This window comes from Odontesthes bonariensis, chromosome 11 (assembly GCF_027942865.1).
Source record: "Odontesthes bonariensis isolate fOdoBon6 chromosome 11, fOdoBon6.hap1, whole genome shotgun sequence".
Taxonomy (NCBI): domain Eukaryota; kingdom Metazoa; phylum Chordata; class Actinopteri; order Atheriniformes; family Atherinopsidae; genus Odontesthes; species Odontesthes bonariensis.
This window is the reverse complement of record NC_134516.1, coordinates 26545972-26572337: the sequence shown is the minus strand read 5'-3', so window position 1 is coordinate 26572337 and position 26366 is coordinate 26545972. Positions and strand designations below refer to the sequence as shown.

The following is a 26366-nucleotide window of genomic DNA, read 5'->3' as shown; positions in this document are numbered from 1 at the left end:
AGAAGTGAGCGGCACCGACCACCAACAGGGGTCGTCGCTGAAGATACCTGTGTGGTGCTCAAACTGCGGCAAACACTTCCAGTACCCGTCCGCCCTGAAGGAGCACCAGGAGAACCTCGTGGAAATGAGGGACCTCATGAAATGTGACGACTGCGGGAAGGAATTCAAGAGCATGACGATGCTCAACGTGCACCAGAGGATTCACGAGCCGCTGTACTGAGTTACATTCATCAGCCGCTTCAGTCAGATTGCCAAACACCTTATTGTCCTTTATGAAACACTTAGGTTGATCTGGTGATCAAGGCTTATTCACCATTACATTATTTAGGATGTTCCATGTGCGCTTCATATTATTTTGATTTATTTGTAACATTTTATCATAATGTTGCTTCTTTGCTTGCCTCAACATGTTGGTCAGCCTGTTTTTGTACATCTCAGCGTTTTTCAGCAACCTCTGTTCTAGTTTTGATGAAGTCTCCATAAAGTTTATTTTTCTTCTTACATGCATTTTTTAATCCCTTTGTTATCCGAGGTTTCTCAGCATAACTATGCTTATGTGAACATAAACCTGTTGGACAGTGTTTATCATAGAGAGATAAATAACAGTTGAAGAATGAATTGTCTGCAGTGTTTACTTCATCTGTATGAAACTCATTCCACTCTTGTTTTAAAGCTCATTTCTGAAGCATTAATTGCTTTAACAGTCCTTACCCTTTCATATCTACGCTTTTCTGTTTTCTTCCTCTGTAGCTGATCATTAAATGTTGCAAATACAGCTAAATGATCACTTACATCACTTATTACCAAACCACTATTTATACCAGTGTCCAAGGAATGTGTAAAAATGTTGTCAGTTAATGTTGCACTATCTGTGGCTCCTCTGCTCGGCTTTGTGATCAGTGGATACAAGCCTCTACCGTATAACGCAGCCAAGAAATCACAAGTTTGTTTAGGAGTATGTACCTTTAAGAGGTCCATGTTGAAATCACCACAGATCACAAGTGTTTTATTATCTGCTATAATTGTCTGTTCCAACGCTTCAGTCTTGTGCCTCTTGTTTAAAACTTAATAACAATTGCAGGCTTGGATTTGTTATCCTTTCATGCAAAAGTGCAGCAAGCTGGTATCTGTTGATTTTCAAGATGAATGTTCTTACTTGCCTTGAAGGGAACCACTTGTTCATTTACATCCTCCACTCAACCTGATAGCCATTAAATACTGTGTCTTCTGAGCTGGTTTGGTGGTTCAACAACAAAACAAATGTAATGAAGTTTTAAAACTGCAGCGAAAGAGATGGAATAAATGGAGATCTGACACATTACGAACTACAGGACAGTTAGGATTATCTGTTGTTTGCATGGAGATAAAACAGGTTTTAAAGGTGTTGCAGCTAACATTCAGAAACACTTGGTGTAACTCCAGAGCACCAGAGCCTCTGACCAAAAGAGAAACTAATATAAACTTATTTACCTGAAGAACTTCAGCAGCTCATAAGGCCCTTTATCTGGAGAGTGGGTGACTCTGGTCTTATCTGGCTCTTTGCTAGAGGCCTTTTAGGCCAGAGGATGTGAGCTCTTAGGATTACCATGACCTGGATGAGTGAGAATCTTCACCAACATGCTGTGTGTGCTGATGCTAACTGTAAAGATGTGAAGCTCAGACAGGAGAGCTGCTTGTTGTATGAGGACACAGTGTGTGTCTTATATGGAGGTGGAAGCCTGGCTCAAATATAGAAATCATTTCTTTGTATGTTACTGATTTAAATGTGTCCTCTCAGTGGCTGTGAAGTACTGTCAGTAATACTGAGCGGGACTCTGCATTTATGGAGATGTGTCTCCCTCTGGTGGCGAATAGAGGAACTGCATGATGCCAGTTTGATGAAGCGTTCAAATAAAGGAGGAAGTGAAAGTCTTCCAGTGGTTCCTGCAGAATCCTGACTCTCTGGATGGTTTCCTGCCATGAAAAAGCTCCGTCTGCAGAAGACGAGCAGAACGGAGCCAGCGGGCCTGATGCTGCAGATGTGCTGAACACCACAGATGCAATGGTTGGGACAAAGATGGTTGGAGAGAAGACACAGAGGAGTGAAGGCCAGCTGTAGAGAGAAAAGCACCTCCAGATCTGCTGTCTGATGCTGATATCAGTGAAAATGGGCTTCTTCTTCTCCTGTCTGATGATGTGCTCAGTAATTTCAGTGATACATCCCTCAGGTTCAGGCTTGGTTGGTCTGGTGAACACCTTTACTTTCTCTCACAGCCTGCTGTGTTTTTCACTGACTGATTCCATCTGAGTTATGAAGGCAAAACAGGAAACTATGAAAAGATGAGAAAAACATCTGGATTGGACTGATGTGTGTGTGTCCCGTTACTTTAGAAAGCCTGAACTTATAAAGGTTCCTATGGTGACCATGTGTTCTGATAGTGTTGTATGAGTTTTGTAAACTCTGAGGTGTCAAACAGAAGCTGTGAACATTACAAGTGTCGCTGCTGCCTCCAGAACCACTTCCACTACACCGGCTTTAGGAGCCAGTAGGAACTTTGTCCGTCTCTGACGTCATAAGTAATAACCAATGGGAGAGCAGCTGAGCGTTTGGAACAAGCCCCGCCCCCTCGCTGGCTGCTTCTGCCGGGGTGAAGCACAGAGATAAATCCTCGTTCCCTCTGTTAAAGACACCTTTATGCCCACTGAATACAGTCTGAGGAGAACTCTGAAATGTTTCAGCTCACAGGAAAGTTGTCTACAAGAACAAACACAAGAGGCTCCATGTTTTTAAGTGTATACAGTAGAAAGTTTTCAGCTGTTTGGTTTGATTACTCTTACCTTCTCGGTCGACATAGCTTGCACCTTCTGACTCCTCGCCGGTTCGTCAACAAACGTGAAAGGTGAAAGTGAAAGGGTGTTGTATTTACGACAGTGTAACCGTACATTACCTCCAAGCCTGTAGGGGGAGCTCCAGAGTGGGCTTTTTGAGAAGTTACATTGTATTGCTTTAACGCGGACACTAAAAGATGGAGGCAGCGGTAGAACAACAGCAACAGGGTTCGGTAAAGTTTGACACATATTGACAGATTCGCACTTGCTGAATAAATACCTCCAAAATAAAGCGTCGTTCCAGATCAAATCACACCTCTCTCCATCAGATAAACATTTGAATCCAAATAAGCTGTCCTTGTATGGCGTGATCTTTGTGCCACCAGGTTGAGCGCGCAGTGACACTGATTTGAGGGCACAGATCTATCTGAAGGAACAATAATTTTAAGCGTGTGCGTATGAATCTCACACACGCTCGCTCATAGGTGCTCGGACACGCGCTCAACTCTGACAAACTGCTCGCTAGAAAGGCTCACTCTGCTCGCGCTCGGCTCTATCTCTCTGCTCGCTCGCGGCTCTGTCTCTGCGCTCGCAACTCTGTTAGTTGTATGTAAATGAGCCACACCACCAGCCAATCAGTGCAGAGTCTGCAGACTCAATTGAACTTCTACCATCACCCTAAAGGAATTAAACTAGATGTTATATTTTTTTTGTCAAACCAGTAACCATTACAGATTAAACCAATAACACAATTGATCAGTTTAAAGTTTAAAAAACCCACTGTGGGTCAGCTGCTATAGTTCATAACTTACTAGGTAAAAACAGCCACTTCAATAATTCAAACATTTAATAATAATTTCCTAAGCTGGTGTAGTTTTATTTTTCTACCGTTTTAGATTTTGATCAAATCAAATTTATTTCTAGCACATTTCATGTACAAAACAATTCTTTACATAAAATAAAAGCATTGCAGCAGGGAGTGGAAGAAACATTCAAAATACATGAAAGAATATAAAGAGAAACAAATAAAAAAAGTTGATGTTAGGTTTCTTTCTCTAAAATATTTGTGACACCCTACAACAGTAATCAGTAGGCTAACTAGCTAGCACCCAACTACACCAGTTTTAACATGATTACTACAATTCTTCCTCCTTATTTTTTTAGTATCCATCACACAAATACCAGTCTGTGAGAACTACCAGTCTGTGATTGGTTCTGCCACATGTGGCTCATTTACATACAACTAACAGAGTTGCGAGCGCAGAGACAGAGCCGCGAGCGAGCAGAGAGATAGAGCCGAGCGCGAGCAGAGTGAGCCGTTTGAGCGAGCAGTTTGTCAGAGTTGAGCGCGTGTCCGAGCACCTATGAGCGAGCGTGTGTGAGAATCATACGCACACGCTTAAAATTATTGTTCCTTCAGATAGATCTGTGCCCTCAAATCAGTGTCACTGCGCGCTCAACCTGGTGGCACAAAGATCACGCCATACAGGAACAGGGAAAGGATGGATGAGATCTTTATGATATGATGGAGGTTGGAGCTTCAACAAGAAGATGAGAAAAGTCTTTATATTTCCACATTTATTTTCTTCACGGAGTTTCTGCATCATGAAACTGACATCATGCAGTTTATCTTTACACCACAAGAGGGCAAAAAAGTCTCCTTCCGTCCCAGTTCCAGCAGATATGAGTTACATTAGAGCTGAATTGAACATGGATCAGTAACATTTATTCAGTCCTGATCATCAGTGTTTGTCCAGTTATGGTAACGAAGACAAACTGGACACATGTGGCACCATTAAAGATGATTTACAGCCCTTAAATGAACTCTCTGTCTCCTCTGTAACTGATGAGTTCAACATGTTGAAGAGCTGTTTGAACCAACTCTGAACTCATTCATTCATTCATTCATTCATTCATTCATATCGTCTCACACTTTGATGGAAACGTGTCCCACAAAGAAAAGTGATCATTCATTTCTTTCGATCTAAAATAATCAGTGTTGGTAATCTGAGGCTCTTTTGTACAAATCTAACATGTTTTTAATCCTATAAATGATGTGATCATGTGACCGGCACTAAATCAGCTGTCTTCAGATCAGAGGTTATCGTTTTATTTGAATAAAATACTTTATAAAGAATCATTTCAGATGTAGAATATCTAAGTTACACAAAGAGCAGAGAGACCTCGATAAAATGACAAACTGACTTTTCAACAAAATCTCTTCTTCTTTAGTGGTGACTCAGAATGTGTCCAAAGCTTTGCTGGACTTTCTTTAAAAAGTGATCCCTCAGCTATATTCCATCAGCTATATTCCACATCTGCTGAATACAGAAAGTTTGGACGTGTCTGTGGCTGCTGCTGCTGTCCCAGCCATGATGTGTCCACACTGGGTGTTGTGTTCAGAAAGAGGCACGCACATGCACATGCACATGCACATGCACATGCACATGCTAAAACAAGGGCACAGATAGAAATGACCTTTGGCCAAATTAAATACAGGTTCATTGCTTAAAGTTCTCAGGCACCATGGCTGACTTCTGACAGAGCCATCTTAAATTAATAGTATACTTCATATTTTATACATTTTGTCTTGTGGACAACTTTTCAGGCTGAAGTCTTTTCTTCGTTGAGTCCCTGCAGGTTCTAGTGCCTGAAAGGACTCAGTTTCTCCTGACACAGTGAGGGAGCTGTACAGGGACACATGTTTCCTTTGATCCTTATTGTTGTGACCTTTGAGTTAGAACTTCTTTTCATAATTTAGCATTGACACAGTAGCAGTTTAAGTCAGAGCAAGTGTAAGAAGGCTAAATGGACAGAGATGATTTATAACTTTCCACACGTTAGGTCATGGCACCCCACTGTGAATATAAATGTAAAAAACACATTTCTAACACGTTGCATGAACCGTACAATAATGACAAGTTTGAGTTCAAGTTGTGTTGAATTGTTTAATTATTATTACATGTTTCTCAAGCTGTGGAGAGAAAACAGAATTAAATACCGTTCACAACACGAAATTCTCCTTTATCTGAATTTATACACGTCCCTCTCCAGTTTCAAAATCTCTAGCTTGATCTTTTTTATTTTCAGTTTCTTTTGTTCCATATCTAGTTTGGCGCTCTCTTTATTGGACAAACACATTTCTTCAAAGGCTACTTACCACTGAAATATGTTCCTGTACTTTACCTTCACCTGCTGCCAGGTACGCTTTTGGCTGCTAAGATTGCTCCTGCTGAGATGTAACAGTGAAAAAATAATATGTGGGTCACACACACAGGATAACATGGTCACAAAGTATGATGATGCGTGTCGATTATTGGGTTATTAATAAAGTGAGCAGGGCCAGTGTATTTGTGCTGTACATCTCATACAGAGACAATTCAGCATGCTTTATATAAACAAATTATAACACCAAGAGGTGAGCATAAATACATGAGGACAGTAAAATAAATGTCTAACAATTAACAATGGTATGAAACTTTCATAACTTATTTAGTTTGTCTGCAGGTGTTAGCCATGCCGTTTCTTCGCTTTATTGGTCGCAGCTGTATTACCATTTCTGGTGATGAACTTTTAAAATCCTCATACAGCTCCACAAGCATTATTTGTTCAGCTGCCGAAAAAATAAAAGCTCTTGTCTTGCTCTCCTTTTCTGCCATCTCTGTTTTTCCACCATCCACTCGTCAGGGCTTCTTACGTTCCTCGTACACTCGCACTTAGCCAGGCTATGTAAGCCTCGCTTGGATTAGCCTCACTGAGATGCAGCTGAGCTGGCTTCATGGAACGACTTGAGGCTTAATTGGGAGATGGTGTCAGTTCAAGCGACGCTTTCCGGCTACAGCCTGGCTTTCTTTAGCTACTTTCTAGGAATACCCCCCTTGAGTGCCTATGAAAGGTGCTTATAAATAAAATGTATTATTATTATTATTAATTCTGATGTGCGATGAGGCAGTTCTCCTGCAAGATTAAGCTCTTTTCCACCAGTACTTACTCACAACCACCTCAATGTGGGTGGGGTCATTATAGCAAGGAGGTCCAAAAGTCCTGTGATGTCAGTCTTATGTGACACAAACTTGACACAAATATTTAGGACATCGAGGCAAAGGTATACCTGCTGCTTGGTCTATGTCTTTGTGTCTAGCAATCCACCTCGTTGACGATCACAGAATACATCAAATCCAACCGTTGCTGTTGCCGGTTCTTGTTAAGGAGTGGCTTTCATGACTCATCCAGTGACATCACTCCCTGGCCAATCAGTGGCCTGCAGTCTGTAGATGTCACATTTTGGGCTCAACTCAACTCGACCCCGACCGAGTAGGTGCTAAAAATGTACCACCTGGTGCCAGGAGGTATTACCTCATGGAAAACCCTAACAGCTGAGTGGGATCCAGTCGAGTGGAGTAGGTAGAGGTTGAAAAGGGAGGAATGTGTTCTGATGTCATTCTATATCTCTGAAAGTTGACTTAGGCTTGTTTTATCTCGTCTTTTTTTTTCGAAAGGCATGTTTTGTAACATGTGATTAGCCCGGCTAGCTCAGTCGGTAGAGCATGAGACTCTTAATCTTAATCTTAAAAGCCACAGGTTCCTCTCTCAGTGACAGTCAGCCAGACTCCACCTGATCTGTACAAAGAAGAGAAGCAAACAGTCGAAATGAGCTACTTTTTTTGTACTTTACGTTCAACAGACACTGAGGGTGGGGGTATTTCTACATGCATTCACTTCTTTTATATTACATTTAGCAGACGCATTTACAAATTAGGATAATTAGGATATGATGACAGACAGTCATCATTGAAAAAAATAAACGTGCATAATCGGCCTCCTACAATGCAATCTATGCAATTTCCAAGTATAGAATTGAGTGTAGGAGCGAGTGAAATTAAAGAATTCCTGATTTCCATGTCTTTTTTTAAAATTTAAAGAAAAATTTTTTTTAATTTTAAAACATTTTTTTTATTTTCCCGGTTTGGAATGTCTCGCGGACCGGTACTGATTTAAGAGATCAGTATTTAACAACTTTGTTGCACAAAGGCTGGGTGGCCTCTCGCGGCCCAGTTTCCCTTTTTAAATAAACATTCCAGTCATTCGTATTGAATGTTGACAACGTGGTTGAACATCAAACATTTAGATGCAAACCTTGAAGACGTAGAACGTTTCAAACTGGATGTTTCAGCTGTTGTTTCGAAGCAAGTTCATCAACAGTTTCAAGTTCTCTGCTCGACTGATGTACTTAGAAGGTTTTGGATCAACATCAAATGAATCCCTGGAGTCAAAAGAACCACCACTTTTATTATGGGTTGTCCAACAGATAATGGTGAGAATATAGAGGGGGATGGCCACTATATAACGCTGTTTTCACGTAGTTGTTAGCTGCTCACTGGTGTGAACTGTGAGCCTGAACGAGTGTGTACAAGTATAGCAGATTTTCAGCTTCCCACATGAGAAGCCTGGACAGAAATGTTTGCTTTGATTTAAAAACCTCTTTACTCCATGACCCTTTCTCTTAGTGCAGAATTAGAACCCCAGAATGTTCTAATTTATTCGCTGAGCCCCCTGTGACATCACACAGAACCCCCCTTAATGTACAGAATACGGAACCCGTGGCAGTCGGATCCTTACCAGACCGGTGCAGAGTAACACCTGTTTCAGTAGTTTGTGAAAGCCTTTAACTAACTTCCACACTGTTGATATACAGCTTGCAGACAGCCATTGCATCTCTCAGTTTTGAATGAAGATGATGCCCTTCAGTGATGATGACATAACGTGAGTACAACCAACTGCTCGATGCTGTAAATTGTCTCTTTGGGTCTTAAAATTCTTTTGGGTCTATCATAAAGGAACATAAACTCGAGAGTGATATTACAGTTCTTAAATGGTGCGCCTATGACTCAGAGTTTACACCTAATAAGTTGGACTCTAGATTCAAAGATTGGATAGCTAAGGGTATAACAGCCTTATGCAGGGTAATGAAAGATGGAAAAATGCTCAGTTTTGAAACGCTTAAAAGGACACATTTAGAAGAAAAACAAGACTTCTATGGATATCTGCAGCTGCGGCACTACGTTGATACGAAGATGAAAAATGTAACAAAGACTGGCACATGTTTGATTGAACTGTTTACAAAAGCCTATAATTCAGAAACTATTGATAGAACTGTTTCATGTTTATATAAGAGTCTGTCGAATTTGAAATCACATTCAACTTCATATATTAAAACAAAATGGGAGAAGGAAGGAGGAATAATTATATCTGAAGAAGAATGGACAACAATATGGAGGTATCAATGGATGTGTACCAGCTCACAGAAGTGGAGGGAGTTTGGCTGGAAAAGCCTGATTAGGTGCTTTATTACACCCTCCCAGAAATCTCACTATGACAATAACTCCTCAGTCTGCTGGAGGAAGTGTGGAAATCAAAATGCAAACCATTATCACATCTTCTGGGACCGCCCGGTCATGAAGGACTATTGGAAAAAGATACACAACGCCCTACAGGACATCTTCAAATGTGAAATACCCCTCGACATTAAGACTATGTTTTTCAGACACACACCTGAGGGATGGCTGAAAAGAGATAAGCACCTCATAAATATCCTGCTAATGGCTTGCAAAAAGAATATCACCAGGAAATGGCTATCACAAGAGAGCCCAACTGTCAACATCAGGATGGACATCACAATGGACAGATATAAAATGGAGAGAATAACAGCATTTGTTCATTTTAAACTGGAGAAATTCACCTCATACTGGGAAAACTGGGTCAACTATGTCACGCCCCATAGGCCTGATTTTATTTTTACAGATCAATAACTATGCCATATAAAAAGGATCACTCCCCACTTTGTACATATTCTTGTGTTTTTGTTGTTGTTTGGTTCTTTTTTTTTTGTTATCGTTTAGACATAAAATAAAAATACCACTTTGGCATTTAGGACAGACAAGAGATGTAAGATGCATGCACATGTACCGGATGTGAATGTTTGTTTCTGAATGTCAATAAAAAAAGAATCATTCTTTTGGGTGGGCATTGATGACAGATAAGCCACAGAAATGTATCACTGCTGTAATGGACAACTGTCGGCCCGGTTAAAGTACATTACAATAATTTGTCTGAAATCACTAAATTCATGACATTTACCATTTATCATGATCTAAAATGTTCTATTGTCTTTCTGTTTCCAGCTGTTAGTCTGGGTCTTGAGGTCCGTCAGTCTCCCTCTGATCTCATCAGAAATCCTGGTGCCAAAATGCAGATTCTCTGCAGCCACAGTAAAAGTGACTACAGAGTGATGCTCTGCTACCAGCAGTCACCTGGAGACACAGCAATGAAACTCATTGGATATTTGAACTACAAAGCTGTCACAATGGAAGACAAATATAAAGATGGTTTCAGTCTCGCTGGAGATTTGGCTGGAGACGCAGCAAAGAATGGATCTGTGCACATCCCAGATGCAGGAGTGAATTACAGTGCAGTTTACTACTGTGCAGCACCAGAAGCACAATGACACAAATCCCCTCTGAACTCTACAAAAACTGCACACAAGTTTTTTTCTGCAGGCTCCCAAAGCAGCTGCTATGTGGTTGCCTTTCAGTTTGATGCATTCGCAGCACACTTCAGTAACTCTGTTTCTGTACACTTTAACTTGGTGTCTCACTTTAGCACGATTTATACATCCAGGAAGGCGATCTACAGCAGCAAGAATATGTGAAGCCACTCCCTCCTTCCACTTCATCAGTTACAGTGATGGTGTTTCTGCATCCTCTTCATTCCTCTTTAAACCTCACTCATCTCATTTCAGCTTTAACACAAGTATAGATGCTGAGACTTTTCTGACTGTATCAACATCTGCAAAACTCTGTGAAACATAGTTTTATGTGTTTTTTTTTCAAGGCTTTTAAACAAATCATCTGTGCTGTTAAAGGAGAAAATGTTCTGCCTTCCCATTTGTTGCTGCATGCCAGGTAATCATTTGAAAAAGTATTCCTTCTTTATCATGTGGATGTTTTTCTGATGCATTATCCTGATCTAAAGTTCTCTTTTGCTCTTGCTCCAGCTGTTAGTCTGGGTCTTGAGGTCCGTCAGTCTTCTTCTGATGTCATCGCAAATCCTGGTGATACAGTGCAGATTTTCTGCAGCCACAATAAAAGTGACTACTGGATAATGCTCTGGTGCCATCAGTCACCTGGAAACACAGCTATGAACCATTTGTTTTTAAAAGATAAAACAATGGAAGATCCATATAAAGAGCACTTCAACATCTGTGGAGATTTGAGCGGGGATACAGTGAAGAATAGTTCTCTTACAAACAAAGCAGCCCAACAAAAGCACAGTGCAGTTTACTACTGTGCTGCACCAGATGCACAATGACACAAATCCCCTCTGAACTCTACAAAAACTGCACACGACTTATCAACTTCAGTGGGTTTGAATTTTAAAAAATGAAAAAAACTGCTCTGGGACACCTGCTGAGGTGGTTTTATTATAATGGGGTGTGAGGGTATAAATGCTAGATCCTTTAGACAAACAGAATTTCTAATGTAATGAAGTTTGCCAAGAAAAAAGAAAAGGGAATTAAATCTTAGGTTTCATGTCATTTCCTTCATGGAAATAGTGAATAAACAGAAGTCTCCTTGTTGGTACCCTATGGCATCCAGAATCTGCAGATGAGCTGCCCCTCACCTCTGGAACGCTCCCACCAGACACACATCACATGTCTCACACTGTTGATTGTTGAAGTTGATTTACTGTTTGTTGGCCGCTCCGTTTGGAAATGTGATGTCACGTGTTTTTGACACGTTGCCATAAATCAAATGACTTCTTTCTTCTTCCTCTCCTCATCTTCCAGTTTGGAAGATCTCACTACACAAGGCAGCACTTTGGGTTTTAAAAAAGTGTAATGAGCCTTTTTCATGTTTCTGAAAAAGCAAAAGTTTAAGAATGCAGGTAAATGATGGATAACTGCAGCAACAATGGGAGCCATCAGTCTGCTTTACAGCCACAGGAAGCCACTCCTCTCTTGACATCACATCGGTTGGCTCATAAAATCCCTCTCAGTTCAGTTAAAAGGAGAAACCCTGTCATGATTTCACTCCTGTGTTTCATTGCTGACGTCAGAGTGACTGCACTCATGTCAGACTTCTACAGGATCATCATATTTCTTATTTATCATTTCCTCACAGGTAGCGATTGTTTCATTGTGAATTAAGATGTCTTCTACACCAACGGTGAGTCATTCACAAACTTAACTTCACGGTGAAAAAAACTGGTGAATGTGCAGACTGTGAAACAAACAAAATAGACAAAAAGCTCAGAAGTTCTGTGACAAACCCCAAATAGTATATCTATATCTGTAGTATATCAGATAGTATATCTATATCTGTAGTATATCAGATAGTATATGTGCCTCTGTCTTTAAAGCACCATCAGCTCCGTCAACATGTCCAAAGACACTGACGAACTCCTGTACCGACCACACACAAACCCGCCTCCGTTTCACTTGTTTGAATATTTGTTAAGGACAGAAAAATGTTCATTCCAATATTTCAAAGTGTTACAAGTGTGCACGTCAATATCAGAACGGATCACATGGTGGAACTTCTCCATCAGCTGATTCATACTTCACACAGTCTAATCTTCCTGGTTCCACAGCTGTGTTCACTTCAGTTAAGCTCCTCCCACATAACAAACGTGGCCTCCTGTTGGTTCACAGGATCAGAGAAGGTCACACCTTGCAGTGACACACCTCCCTGCATCTCTTCATATCTGGGACTACACAGTGAGATACTGTAACTGAGAGCCTGAGTTTTACAGCATGACCTCTATCAGACATCGGCTCCTCAGCTTATTGGTGCTTGCTCACTGGATCAAAGGTAAAGTAGTATGTTATTAGCAGATTCATTTCAGCAGTTAGATGGTGTCTGCACCGCTGAAACCGTTAACTGGTAAAATGCTCATTTGTGGTAACTTTCTCTGTTGTACTCACAGGTCATGTTGATGGGAGTGATGTCTACCAGACTCCCATACTGTGGGAGCTGCAGGGTGAAAATGCAACAACACACTGTAACCACACAAAGGGTGGAGGCTATCACCAGATGTACTGGTACAGACAGCTGCCTTGAGAAACTATGAAACTTACCGTGTTCACAGCTACAGGTAAAACAGATCACGACTTTGGAGAATTCAGCAAAGACAAATGCTCAGCCACCAAGACTGAAGCTGAGAGAGGAACATTCACAGTAAAGAAACTGCAGCCAGAAGATAAAGGCTGGTATTTCTGTGCTGTGAGTCAACACAGTGATCCAAACACATGTGAACACTGAACAGAAACCTCTGCACCCTGTTCCCATCTGTATTTATCTGCTCTCCTGTAGGGGGAGCTCAAGTACAAGCTGACAATGTCTCACAGTCATGTGACGCTCCCATATGCAAGCCTTCATATCTGTGCTGTGATGTCAGAGCTGCCATCACACACACTGACAGTGACTGTGGTCTCCAAGTTCAGTCTTCTCCCAACACAATAATGATCCCAGCTGCTCTGATCAAACTCTCTGCAGCTCTGCTCTGTATTGCAGGTACTTTATGCACATGATGATGCTGAGGACTGAAAGGAGAAGAAGTTCTCTTCTCGTTTAATTCATAATCAGAATTTCATCTTGTTCTTTTTCATTTGCACACAGAAGAGTTGTTGGAGCTTCTGTAACACAATGTGACTTTGACTCCTGCAGGTCTAACTGACGGGAGTGATATGAGCCAGACTCTTCTCCTGTGGAAGAACGAGGGTCAGTCTGCCACGATGAACTGCAGCCACACTAAGGATGCTACTTACTTCCTGATGTACTGGTACCAACAGCTGCCAGGGGAGGGGATGAGGCAGATAGTTTTCACCACTCCATCTCCTCCACATAGATATGAAAGCGGCTTCAGTGAGGACAAATTTCCTTGTTTGCTCCATGAAACTTGTTTGACAAAGGAAGCCTCCAGTTGGAGTTCCATCAGACGTACATTAAAACAAGACAAAACCAAATGTATAGTCTGGTATCAAGTGTAAGAGACAGAAAAAGTGGGAGGATTGTAAATTGGCTCCCCACACTGTGGAAAGATTTAAGAGTCTGGATTCATCATACAGTGAGGCAAGAATCCCACCCCAACCTCATGCACTTTCCACCATTTTCTCCAAAGAATGTGCATAAAGTTGAAGTGCATGTCCTACTGAGGAATCCACATGGATCTTCAAGAGTTTCCTACTATTTGGTTGACGGTCCTGGAAACGTGTCCAATAATTGAAGCAGTCAGTTAAGAATCACACCCCAACTTCAAAGCACTTTCCACCATTTTCCCCAAAGAATGTGCATAAAGTTGAAGTGCATGTCCTACTGAGGTATCCACACCACTATTTGAGATCATTTCTTATTATTTGGAAGACAGTCCAGGAAATGTCTTCAATCGCTGAAGGAGTCTGTTCAGAATCACACCCAAACTTAAAGGTAGGGTAGGAGATCCTGGATTTTGAGTCCAGCGAAGCTGCATTTTGAAAATACACACGTAAAAAGTCCCAACCCTTTTCTTCACTTTTCCCCCGAAGGCACGCCTCTAGAGTACATGAACGCGCACGAAGGTGCACGAGCGCTTTTCTGACAGCAAGCATCGATCGTTGCCGTATTTAGTATTTAGTATATGATAACTATACATTTAATAATGCTAGGTACAAGCCAAGCTGGCTCTAGTTTAGCTTCCTGCCAAGCTTCTGGACGTGTAATTTGTTCACGGAGCAGGGTACGCGCACAGGGGGGAGGAGGGGAGGGAGGAGCAGATTGCAGTTTGATAGACGGCATCAGTATCCAATCATTGTGAACGGTCCGTTCACAATGATTGGATACTGTTTTTCCTAGATTGTACGTTCTAGAGGCCACTAAAACTTTTCATATTTGTGTCAAAACTTTTAATTAATTGGTTGCAATGGGGATGTGAAGAGTATTTCAAGCAATATGTAAAAAAATGTTCCAGAAAAAGATCCCCTACCCTGCCTTTAACAGGACTTTCCACCATGTTCTCAAAAAAAAGTGGATAACGGTGAGCTTGCCGTTCAGCTCACACGAGGAAGATCTGCAGGTCATGAAACTACCCCAACAAGAAGCACTTACTATAATGAGGAACAGCTCAGTGTTTCTATTAGGGCACTTATCATGACAAAGTCTCGCTTCTGATAGAAAATAAGTGTCATTCTAATCGTGACCACAATATTGATCTTCTATTTCACTTGGACAATCACATGTCATCCCTAGATGTAATACACAGTTTGTATCAAAGGTTCAGATCTTGTACATTTTCACTACCAAGACAACCCCAAAGAGAAGCACTTTTGAGCACAAGAATCGGGAGTGACTCCTTTGAGGTGATCTGAGAGTGATTTGCCCTCAAAAATGAGGCTTCACATTTACGTAGTGGATGTGGTCTGTCCCAGAGTGTCGCACTCTTTCACTTCAAAGCCATCAAATTAGGTAGAAATTAAATAGAAATGCCTAGCAAATACATTTTTATCTATAGTTCATATTTTGTAGTAGGATCTTTGAATGAGAGCCGTCTGCAAGATTACCCCAACAAGTAGCACTTACTTTTTGAAGAAATGTAGTCAGTGCCTGTGTTAAGGTAATGTTGGGGACAAATTCAGGAAAGAACAGTCATGTCTTATTGAAGAAAATCTCACAAGCGAAACAACCCCAAAAGAGAAGCACTTATGAAATCAAGAACCATCAGTGTGTCTGTTTGAGGTGGTCTCCATGTGATACACTCATCTGCGAGCTTCAGTTACAGTCAATAGCATTTGTCGTATACAATCGCCCCAACCAGAAGCACTTCCTGAACTCAAACACAAGTCAGCACAGACAATGAATCAGATTTTTTTCTTACATGAATTTCTCCTGGGTCCAGTTGATGCTTTCTTGTGTCCTCCACGTTGCGTTTCACACTGGGTGAGTGTGTTGAACAGAGTTGCCCAGTTTATATGCTCAGTGTTTGTGGTTCCAACAAACTCCACCTTCCTTTTCCACAAGGTCTCTATGGTCCAGGCAATGGGCCATTAAACAACCATTCAAAGAATAATCGTTTTGGAATGAATGCAGACATGAGGGCAGTTAGGTGTTGATGAGTGATCAATCAGCTTTCTGCAGGTTTGCTCCATGAAACTTGTTTGACAAAGGAAGCTTCCAGTTGGAGTTCAATCACATGTACTTCAAAACAAGACAAAACCAAATGTATAGTCTGGTATCAAGTGTAAGAGACAGAAAAAGTGGGTGGATTGTAAATTGGCTCCCCACACTGTGGAAAGATTTAAGAGTCTGGATTCATCATACAGTGAGGCAAGAATCCCACCCCAACCTCATGCACTTTCCACCATTTTCTCCAAAGAATGTGCATAAAGTTGAAGTGCATGTCCTACTGAGGAATCCACATGGACCTTCAAGAGTTTCCTACTATTTGGTTGACAGTCCTGGAAACTTGTCCAATAATTGAAGCAGTCAGTTAGGAATCACACCCCAACTTCAAAGCACTTTCCACCATTTTCCCCAAAGAATGTGCATAAAGTTGAAGTGCATGTCCTACTGAGGTATCCACACCACTATTTGAGATCATTTCTTATTCTTTGGAAGACAGTCCAGGAAATGTCTTCAATCGCTGAAGGAGTCTGTTCAGAATCACACCAAACTTAACAGGACTTTCCACCATGTTCTCAAAAAAAAAGTGGATAACGGTGAGCTTGCCGTTCAGCTCACACGAGGAAGATCTGCAGGTCATGAAACTACCCCAACAAGAAGCACTTACTATAATGAGGAACAGCTCAGTGTTTCTATTAGGGCACTTATAGAAAGACAAAGTCTCGCTTCTGATAGAAAATAAGTGTCATTCTAATCGTGGCCACAATATTGATCTTCTATTTGACTTGGAAAATCACATGTAATCCCTAGAAGTAATCCTGTTTGTCTCAAAGGTTCAGATCTTGTACATTTTCACTACCAAGACAACCCCAAAGAGAAGCACTTTTGAGCACAAGAATCAGGAGTGACTCCTTTGAGGTGATCTGAGAGTGATTTGCAATAATAATATTGCATACCTTTTCGGGCGTATATAGAAGGGTTCCCCCCGCAGCCGAGAGACAGATCCACCTGCCCTTTAGGAGCCCTGTACACCTCTCCACAGTGGCAAGCGTACTATGCGCAGTGTTAAAGCGCCTCTCCTGTACGGCTCATAAGCCACTCATCATTTTCCCGAAAGAAATCCTGCCGGTCCCGGAACACTCTCTCGCGCCTGATGCGCGCGTTCAGGTCCTCTAACAAAGCCAGATCTGCCATCGTTTCGCCATTACCGCGCCGCTAGAATCACCTCTTAAATAGGCGGTTGAATAATGAGCCATCACTCTTCCAAGTTGTACTTGTTTAATTTTTTTATTTATTTAATTTGCGTTTATGTTTATATTAATGTTGAAGTAATAAAGAAATAAAACATGGGCCTTCTTTGAAGTGATAAGTCTGTAATTTTAACCTAGGGATTTGTTGTGACTCATGAGGCACGCACTAGTGACGCTGCTGTTTATGTATGCTATTGCAGTCACCGCAAGTCAAAATGGAAAAGTGCGGACACGGCCTCAGACCTGTCGTGGCGATTTCATCTTTCCTGCACTCACGATGTATTTGATAAATGCCAACCTTTCAGCAGAAAGAACGTACACACGACCTACGCATGTTTTTCGTCTTACGCAAGTTTGATAAATGAGGGCCAATGTCAGCATTTGGATGTTTGGATCTCGGCATTTTATTAAAACATAAACATTTTTGATTGTTATTTGAGTGCCAACATTCACAGCTCGGCATTCAACATGTTAAGTTCTGCTTTACTGCCCAGCCCTGCACTATACACTGCATTTTCCATTGGGATAATGCACCATAAACAACACAGAAAACAAGCTTACCCTGGCCAACACCAAAACACAATCATTCTGTAGACGTTTTACTCCGAGTTTGCTGATCCATCCGCTGTGGTAATAGTTGTATGCCTCCAAACTTTTGTGGGCCTTCATCTGTTGCTTGGTGTAGTAAGACGTCTGGAGAACCAGGTAGCTCGTTATATCCACAGCCTGTATATTCGGCAAATCGTTCCGGTCTTGTGAAAATTCGGACATTTTCATTAAGTATGGGTCACGCCCAATGTATTTCTCAACTAACGCCAAATACCTTTCCCAATATGCCGGCTCCAAACCACTACAATATTCATTCATCTCCATGTTGGTGCTGCTGTAGCAATTACAGCACCAAGCAAGTCTTCATTGCACAGGCATGTGGAAATAGTAGAAAACAATTCTAATGCATTAGCAAAAAACCTTCTATATCAGGAGTATTGATCAAGATTCTAGAAATAGAGACTCTTTTCTAGTAAGTTTAAAACCTTGCTCACTCAACTGATAATAGCTCCGCAAATAAGCACATTTCTTAATAGATTATATGTAGAAAATAATATTTTGCTATATGTATTGTGTGTATGTGGCCCCGAACCCATCCTCTGTTTGGACTCTTTGTTCATAATGGCCTAAAACTCTATGTGGTTCACAAGGCCTTGCTCCCCCATAAGTACCATCACAACACATAACACTGATTTATCAAAAATTATCACATAATTTCAAACCTAATGACACTCAAACATTGCATAAGGCAATTACATTACCAGCAGGCTCGTCCACCGTTCGCAGCGAATAGGAGCGAGAACCCGATGGCTGAACCGGGAAAAATTCTCCAATGGCCCCAGTTCCACTTGGCGACCGACCAATTCATTACCTTTCAAAGTCTAAGGTCCCGCTCCAAACAGCCGAGTCACCCCACTGGCAATGATCATACTAATGATTGGTTGATTTATACCCACAAAATGATTAGTCAGCTTAATGATTACATGAAATACAACAGATGAACAAATACAATTTTTTATGATGTCGTGTAGTCTCTTCTGGACCAATCCTGTCACTGCTTGGTGCTCGGTACTCCTCTTGGCTGAACGTCTGTTCAGCATTCTGATCCGGAACTAATCTTGGAAGGAGAGGTCACCAGTACGTCAAAGCATATCATATCCCGCAGGATGTCCGTCAGACTGCACCTCGACCTCCGGTTATCATTTGTATTTATAGCCTCATAGGTTGGACTCACACTCGACCGAGTATGATTGGACATGAGTAGGTCCAATATGCTTCGTCATATTCTCTGGATCAGCCCAAAACAATGTGTACGTGTGAATCTGCCCTTGCTTTCCCAATTGTTTTGTCTCCGTACTCCTGGATCACTTTAGGTCATCATGGAAAAGTACTGAGACTATTTTACTCATAATGTCTAAGAACAAAGCCAATTTTTACACTGGACAGGCACTTTGACCAACTAAGCCACAGCGCCACATGGTTCATAAAACTGATGAAAGACTAAAGAGCCTGAACTGGATCCATTTCAGGAAACAAGGTCCTGAGACTCTCCCAAAACTAACTGTGACTTCAAAATAATTGTTTTATCAAGTCTGACCAAAGAACAGACTCAAAATAACCATGATGCTCAATTAAAGGTCCATCATTTGATCAAGACCAACAATGCAAAGCATTCAGTAGAACCCTGCTAACTACCAGTTTCTCATGCTAAGTCATAGCCAGCTCTGAAGGCCCACAGGCACTGCTGGGATTTGAACCCAGGATCTCCTGTTTACTAGACAGGCACTTTGACCAACTAAGCCACAGCGCCGCATGGCTCATAAAACTGATGAAAGAATAAAGAGCAGGAACTGGAGCCACCTCAGGAAGTGGTTTTTGTGATTCTCTACCTCAAGAATAGTTAAAGCCATGAGTAGAAGTGCCTCAAATTGGTTCAAAACTTCATCATATTTTGCAGATATTGTTGGGTTTTCAACTCAGACCCTGGTGTTCATGAGGAAGTCACTTTCACCAGTTACAGCCAGATCTCATGAAGCGGTGTACTTATTACACGCCAAGTCATTTACTGTGTTTTTACAAGGCTTCTTTAATGCTTTTGCTTATTATTTTCCGCTACATATTTCAAGGAAATGACGTCCTGCCCTCAGCTTTTACTCTAACTCTGACTATTTCACGGTTTGTATGTTCATTTTGATGTTATGTAGTGTGACAGGAGGAGAACCTCCACCGTACTGTAGGCCTACCCTAACCATTTGACATGTTAAGTGAACGGAGGAAAATTACACTCTGAAAGTATAAAATAGGCATAAATGAGACTTTAAAAGGTGTGTGCTATTTATACGCACTTTCATTAAAGCTGCCGTCGGCAGGTTTTCAAAATTCCGAGTCTAAAGTCGGAAAATTCGAACTGATACAACTTTCAGGTCCCTCCCCCAACCTCTAACAAGCTCCGAATCGCCCCCCAAACCCCTCCCCCTCTGTGGACAAGGTTCTGCACGTGAGTTCACACCAGTGTGCGCGCACACAAGCTGGGGGTAGACTCATGCTCAGCATGGAAGACGTGGTTGGTGACTGTTCTGCTCACATAATAGATAAATAATAAACCTAACGTTGGTTAAAAACAGCCGGGAGCGCTCAATTTTTGCAAGCATGATTACAGGCTTCAGAGGGAGCTACAGAATTCGGGATTTTTCCTAAACAGCCTATTTAATATTCTAAAAAAAGTTGCCGACGACAGCTTTAAAGCGGCAGTCGGCAACTTTTTTTTAGTCATATTAGCTTGAACTGTCATGGGATTCTGGAAGTAGAATATTAAATAGGCTGTTTAGGAAAAATAACGAAATCTGTAGCTCCCTCTGAAGCCTGTAATCATGCTTGCAAAAACCGAGCGCTCCCGGCTGTTTTTAACCAATCACGTTAGGGTGGAGGAATCCTACCTGTCAATCACAGCTTGTGCACACGCTGCTGAGCGTGAGTCTGCCCCAGCTTGTGTGCGCTCACACTGGTGCAGGGCTCTCAAGTCTCACGCAATGAGCGTGAGACACACGCATTTCAACAAGTTCACACGCTCACACGCCACACATGCCATTTCTCACGCTGAGAAATGATCAACTTCGTCGCACAGAAATTCTAATGGCCGATACTATAAACGAGTCAATGGCAGGTTACTGTGCGCTCGTACAGCTCAGAACTATAGCTCTGGTACAGCTGTCTTGATTTAGCAACCCATCGGCAAATCACAAAATAGAATTTCTCAGCCAATCAGAAAACAGAATTTCTTGTTGCCGGGTCTGAAATAGCTTTCAGCCGCAAGCACGCGTCCCATGAATGCACAGCGGACATGGCCTATTATGCTCTGAATGCGTGCAGAAGTTGTAGACGAGCTGGAGGTGGAAGAGAACCGTCAGGATCTTCAGCAGGTCATATCTTCATTTATTTGAATCTTTTATTAGTTACTATAGTTTTCCTACTCCTTGTAAAAGACCAATACCTGCCGGTTAAAGTGTTCGTTGGCGTGGTAGACCTAAATATTCAGCACACACCCTTTGACATGAGCAACTTAATGAAAAATGAAAAATATGTAGGAGTGTAATTAGGCTTCCGTGGTTAATTCTTTTCAAAGGTGACTGGTATGAGCAGATTCCCAATAAGGCTATCTACAATTGCCAAACTGGTATTAGTTCTGCCGCACTGAAATGCTGATGCAGAGAGGGTTTTTTCCATGGTGGGGCTCAATAAAACCAAGACCAGGAACACGTTGGCTCTGAATGGAACTCTGTCATCCATCATGACTGAAAATGGCTGACATTGAGCCACAGTGCTTTAAATGGGAGCCCCCAATATCAGTCATCAAGCATCAAAATCTGCCACAAACACTTACAACAACACTCATAAACAAACACACACAGAGAGGGACTGCTCAAGGGGCCCATTTGGGGTTATGTTTGTTTTTCTTAATTTAATTTGTCTGTTTTTTTTGTTTGTTAAGACTTTGCATACCTAAAACAATTTATTTTCAAATATAGCAGAATTTAGTGTAAAAGTGAAGATTTGTGATTTTGGTATAAATAAAACAATTTCTTTGTTCTTTAAGTAGCTAGTTTATGGCGATGGGATACTGCAAGGGACCCCCCCCCCCCCCCCCCCCCAAAAAAAAAAACAAAACGAAAGAAACCCCCCCACGCACATGGCCCGGCCCCTGCCCCGCCCGAATCTCACTCCAAGCAAACTTGAGAGCCCTGCACTGGTGTGAACTCATGTGCACAACCTCGTCCACAGAGGGGGAGGGGTTTGGGGGGCAATTCGGAGCTTGTTAGAGGTTGAGGGAGGGACCTGAAAGTTGTGTCAGTTCAAATTTTCCGACCTTAGACTCGGAATTTTGAAAACTTGCCGACTGCAGCTTTAAGTGGACCAGTGAAAAGTCATAGCTTGCTCTGAAGGCCCACAGGCACTGCTGGGATATGAACCCAGGATCTTCTGTTTACTAGACAGGCACTTTGACCAACTAAGCCACAGCGCCTCATGGTTTGTAAAACTGATGAAGGAATAAAGAGATGGAGCTGGATCAATTTCAGGAAATGAGTTCCAGAGACTCTCCCAAAACTAACTGTGACTTCTAAAAAACTTTTTTATGAAGTCTGACCAAAGAACAGACTCATAATAACCATGATGCTCATTGAAAGGTCCATCATTGGATGAAGACCAACAATGCAAAGAATTCAGTAGAACTCTGCTAACAACAGATTCTCACACTAAGTCATAGCTAGCTCTGAAGGCCCACAGGCACTGCTGGGATTTGAACCCAAGATCTCCTGTTTACGAGACAGGCACTTTGACCAACTAAGCCACAGCGCCACATGGTTCAGATAACTGATGAAAGAATAAAGAGCAGGAACTGGATCCCAGTTTGGAAGTCTGGAAGTTTTGGAAGTCCTGAGGGGTGTTCCACAAAGCTGGATTCGCAGAAAGCCTGGCTTTTCTCGATAGTTCTGGCTAATCTAAGAGAGAGTTCCGCTCCACCAACGTGGCTCTTTTCTTTCAGTTGCTCTTTCCAGCTCTCTACCTCTTTCAGAACTGACTGATATTCACTTTCTGCTGCTGCTGCTTTCAGAGTTTCACACAATCCTGCAGTGACTCGGTTGCACTGCTTGAGCTCCTGCTCACACTTTTGACGGAGATGCCGCTCACACGTCAAACAGTTTTGCACCTTCTTTAGTTTTTCCTCAGTCATGGAGCAGCCGCTCTCTGCTGCCACTCTTCTGTCTTTTTCTCCTGTCAGAAAGAAATGTTTCTTCAGCAGCTTTGTCCTCAGAATATCCATCCCATGCTATAAATAGCTGATCTAGTCATTCTTCTGTCGGTCAGAGTTCTGTCATTTCTCTGATCCATAATCTCGGTCGGCAGCAGAGGCGTTAGAGGGAATCCCCTCGGTTTGTGAAACTGGAAACTTCCACTTGACTGGAGGAACTACGGAGGCCTGGAGATGATCCTGCAGGAGCTGGACATCCTCTGAGTGAGGAGTCCCAGCTGCAGCAGAGACCTGGGGTTGTTCTTTTTCCAACAGTTGCTGGGTTCCTCATAACTTTCCTTACTGCCAAAAGTAATGGGACACGTGTAGAAACCCTCGGGCAAATCGTCGTCTGCCATGTCACACCACTGAAGTGGAGGAGATGGTTTCTTGGTTTGACTCATTTTGCTTGTTGTTTATGAGTACTTAAAATCACATTTTTTTAAGATAGTAAGTAAGCGTTGTTTCTAAGTGCTTGTTAAAATGACTATTTAAGATAGTAACTAAGTGTTTTTTAGGCGATGTGAAAACCGTTTGCTGTGACTTTCAAATCTGCTTCAGAAACTGGACGTGTTTCTTCAGATAAACTCCTGACCAGCTGTGAAAAAGCAGTGAAAATGTCTGGCCTGTATAAACTTTGTGATGTCATACAAGATCAGAGATGACATCGATTGTGATGTCACTACAGTGATGACATCACAGCTTTGTGAAGGCTTCTGTTCTGTCTCTTCTGGTCTGTGGTTCCAACCACAGATTCTGGATGGAAGTGAAGTCCGGATTCCAGAATGTTGATTTGTGTTCTCTGTTAATCTCTGGACGACTTCAGCTGATTACTTCCTGTCACTGTCACGTTGGAAGGTCCACTTCTGCCAGTTTTTCAGCAGCCAGTATCATGTTTTCCACCAGCAGTGTTTCCCAAGACAGAATAATGTCAGTTTGTTTCAAATGTTGCCAAAATAAACTATTACAATTACAACAAATGTCATCTCAGGGCACTTCAGTAATAAAGTCCAATTCAGGCCAATTGGAGTTCAATTCATTGTAATTATAATCCAATTCATTCAATTCAGAATGAATCCAATTCATTCATACAGAGCAATTCAAAAACTATTTCCTCGCTAAGGAAACCAACAGATGGCACTGAACTTGCACTATTTCTAATTAGATAGAACTTGTTAATAGTTCTAAGATCATATCTTTCTGGTTTTATTTGCATTTTACAAAGAGTCCCGAGTAATTATGAAAGTGGGGTTTTAATTTGAAGAAAAAGCCTCAAAATAAAGTGATTTTTAGGAGTATGCAGGGATTCATTTCCATCTAATGAACAGCTCAGTTATATTAAACAGTGGGCCGTGTGAGCAGCAATCAGGGGAGTAAGGAGTTCACAGATCATAGACAGAGGCAACCGTCCAACTATTCAAAGCTTTTAAAATGAGTAATAAAATCTGACAGGTAACCAGGGAAGGAAGTCCTTTAATCCTGGAAATATTCTCCAGGTGATAGTCGGCTGACTTCCTAACTGACCTGATCTGGCTGCTGAAGCTCAGCTCTGAGTCCATAATAGCCGCTTTCGGACTGTAGGAACCTTTGGCAGTTCTAATAACCTTTTAATCCGCGGGGCCGTTTTCTCCCGTGTTCGGACATACAGGAACTCGGGGCTTTCTGCCTTAGTTCCTATTACTATTTAGCTCCTTCTCCGAGGTCGGGTCTTTTCATAGTTCTATAGAACTAATCTAACGAAGGTGTGTGGTGGTCGGTAGCTACGCCCCATGTCATGCTATCACAGCTGAGGTTACATGCTGCCATTCCGACATACCGACATTCCGACATTGACGTTCAATTGTCGGAATGGTGACATTTTTTTAAGAAATGAAACGTCCCGTCATTCCGAATTTAATTTTTTCTTTTGTCGGAATGGCGGTATGATTTTTTCTTTTCAACATACCACCATTCCGACACGCGATTTCTGCACCACAGGCGTGGACAGCTCGCCATGCAATAATAGGGCTGCACATGCCCGAGAGAGAGACATTCCAACACGCAAGTCAAGCAAGACTGATCGCACCCACTCGGAAATTTACTGATGATGAGGGCTGACGAGGGGCTCGTTGTGTAGGCAATATTTCATTTGGCAGTGTAAAACGGATGCTATTTGTTTTTGTGACAATTGCCTCAATTTATTTTACCTTAAACCACTGAGAATGCTGTCAAAGTGAAGCGGAGATGCGCATCGCAAAGACAGCACAGCACCAGAAAACCAGCAAATGCAATGTTTAGCCCATGTTACCGTGGGAGTTAAGATGCAAAAAAAGATCAAATCTTGTGCAAGTTTTTCGATATTAGGCCTATAAAAATCAAATGTAGGCCTAATTCAACGAAAAGCTTCATGACGTATTTCAGTCATTAACAAGATTGCGGCCCACACAGAATCGGAGATGACTTCAATTAATTCATGCATGCCTTGTGCTTGTGGAGGGGACAGCAGGTTAGATAAATGCACGTGGCTGCAAAAGGAATACCAAATTTAAATGTTGGTTTCAGTTTTCAATTGGGGTGCGCAGAGTTACAATCTTCATCGCGCATTCAAGGCTGCAACTGTCGGAAGACACGCAACCTGTTGTTGTTAAAAATATTGCCCGTCGACATCTCCACAAAGGAAGGTGAGCCCCGATCTTAAGGGATAAACTCACACAGAACTTCGTAAAAAGAGCGTAAAAAGAGCAACGGTTAAAGAAACCAGTGGGCACCTTAAAGTGCAATCCTCATACAATCACTATGCAAACAAACAACACAACAACAAGATCCACATCAACAACAGCATTTTATTAACTTTTCATTCAAAATTAGGTGAATACAAATTAGCAACAAAAAAACAATAATAATAATTAATTTCGCCTAAATTGTAGGCTTTCTTTTGTCCCTATATAAACATCTATTAACATCTACAAACATCAGGGACACAAAACCCAACGATTTTAAAACCAGGCCTACTATTCCAAATTTACGATGCAGCGGCAGCGCTCCAGTAATGCTCCAGCGTCCTGCCTCCCCGCCTGTACTGTCTGCGCAGCCGCTGAAGGCACTCCTCCAGCTGCCTCCACTTGCGCCGCTGTGGTGGAGGTGGGTCCCCACCGGCCGCCCTGTGGCACTGGGACTCCACCAGCCGCTGTTCGTCTTTAAGGCGGCGGATGAATACCCATAGCCGTTTTTTATTTTTATTTAATTAATTAATTAATTAATTTAATTAGATTGGAGATACTAATTATTACTGGGGAGGGGGGGGAGCGATTTTTTTTTCCCAGTCCGACCCTGATAGCTCCC

The 26366-nt window shown here is 41.9% G+C and overlaps 3 non-coding genes across 3 annotated transcripts; all 3 read right to left on the bottom strand.

Moving 5' to 3' along the window:
* Window positions 1–19494: 19494 nt before the first annotated feature.
* On the bottom strand, window positions 19495–19568 carry trnat-agu (transfer RNA threonine (anticodon AGU)). Its single transcript has one exon. It is a non-coding gene; the product is annotated as a tRNA-Thr (tRNA).
* Window positions 19569–22203: 2635 nt separating this feature from the next.
* trnat-agu (transfer RNA threonine (anticodon AGU)) lies at window positions 22204–22277 on the bottom strand. The gene has a single exon. It is a non-coding gene; the product is annotated as a tRNA-Thr (tRNA).
* Window positions 22278–22538: 261 nt separating this feature from the next.
* Window positions 22539–22612, bottom strand: trnat-cgu (transfer RNA threonine (anticodon CGU)). The gene has a single exon. It is a non-coding gene; the product is annotated as a tRNA-Thr (tRNA).
* Window positions 22613–26366: the final 3754 nt, after the last annotated feature.